This window comes from Poecilia formosa, unplaced genomic scaffold (assembly GCF_000485575.1).
Source record: "Poecilia formosa unplaced genomic scaffold, Poecilia_formosa-5.1.2 Scaffold942, whole genome shotgun sequence".
NCBI classification, from domain to species: Eukaryota; Metazoa; Chordata; class Actinopteri; order Cyprinodontiformes; family Poeciliidae; genus Poecilia; species Poecilia formosa.
Window position 1 is genome coordinate 34,724 of NW_006800881.1, and position 1,335 is coordinate 36,058.

At 39.8% G+C, this 1,335-nt stretch overlaps 1 long non-coding RNA gene across 1 annotated transcript; it reads right to left on the bottom strand.

Annotated features, from left to right (window-relative positions):
• Positions 1-529: 529 nt before the first annotated feature.
• Positions 530-997, bottom strand: LOC107835038 (uncharacterized). Its single transcript, XR_001660868.1, has 2 exons — positions 866-997; positions 530-632 (listed from the first exon to the last, which is right to left on the bottom strand). It is a non-coding gene; the product is annotated as an uncharacterized LOC107835038 (long non-coding RNA).
• Between the last annotated feature and the right edge of the window lie 338 nt (positions 998-1,335).

The window sequence follows — 1,335 nt, forward strand, 5'->3', positions numbered from 1 at the left end:
AATAGGCCGATAATTAGCCATTGTCCCTTACAACAATCTTGGAACGTCCAACGATCGTAACCGATCATCCCGTAGTGTGTGGTGTGTTACTACTGGATCAGTCGGTAGAACGTCGGGAGCGCTACGATCTAAATCAGGCATATTCAACATGTTGGATTGTCTTGGTCAGTTTATCACTGCAGCATGTGGGGTTTTCCTCCACTGGGAGCGAGAACGCAGCCTGTTGAATGTGACAGGTAGCCAATCAGAAAGCATGGATTCCCCTCCATGCTTTCTGAGATATGTGGAAACAACATTAATGTTTATTTAACATTTCATGAGAGGAATATCCACAGTTGAACTTTTCAACTGTTCATCGTTAACGTGACATAAATAGGTTGTAATGATAACAAGGCTATAGACAACAACACCAGTAGCCTACAAGCTACTTGTTAACAAGCTTAAGGTGCTGTGTTGATATTAGCTGTACTGTTATCACTACGTGTTAGATACTCTTTGTATGTTAACGTAGATCAACAGCAAGCCAAACTCAATTTCATGAGCCAGGAAGCTGAGCGTCTTGCTCCTTTATTACGTTTTCTTGACAACTTTGATCAGTGGTGTGGAAAAGCTCAATGAAAGGTTGAGTGAAACTATAAGAAAGAAAAATAAAATATGCATCAGCTCTACATATACAGACTAAACTTCTAGAGTCTGAATATAATTAACCTGAGCTGCAGTTAAGAAACAGTCACGTAGCAACCGTTGCTATGTAAATAAAAAACTATCAAAATATGGCTTTTCTAGAATAAACACATTTTGGAAAACAATCTCAAAATAAACTAACAAAACATATAACACCAAACAGAACACAGATTGAATTTACAGCCATTGTTTTCGGAGGTGTAATAAAAGATTGACAACACAGGAGGTGAAGTTCATACATTAACAGGCAGGCTTTCTCTCTATGAACAGGTATTCCAAACTGCAACTGCCTCTGCTACCCACAATGCACAGTTATCTCAAAATTCTCCTTCAAAATAAAATACAGAGAAATTAATACTATAGAACTTTTTTTAAAACTAATTAAAACATTTCCAACGTCCAGCCTGGGGCAGAACATTAGCTAGCTAGTCATCTTTTAGCTAACTTTACCTGCATCCAACAGCTTTACTCAACTCAGTCTGTTAGTTTGGGGGAAAAACTGTGAAAAGTTCTTTGTGTTTTGCTGGTTTGCTGCCATGATTCTAACACAAACCTACGTAGCTCCGCCCAGCAGCAGCAGGTCTCCTTCACAGGTGCACAGGTCGGGATCCACCAGACAGTCGGGAGCAACCAGACAGTCGAGAGTCACCA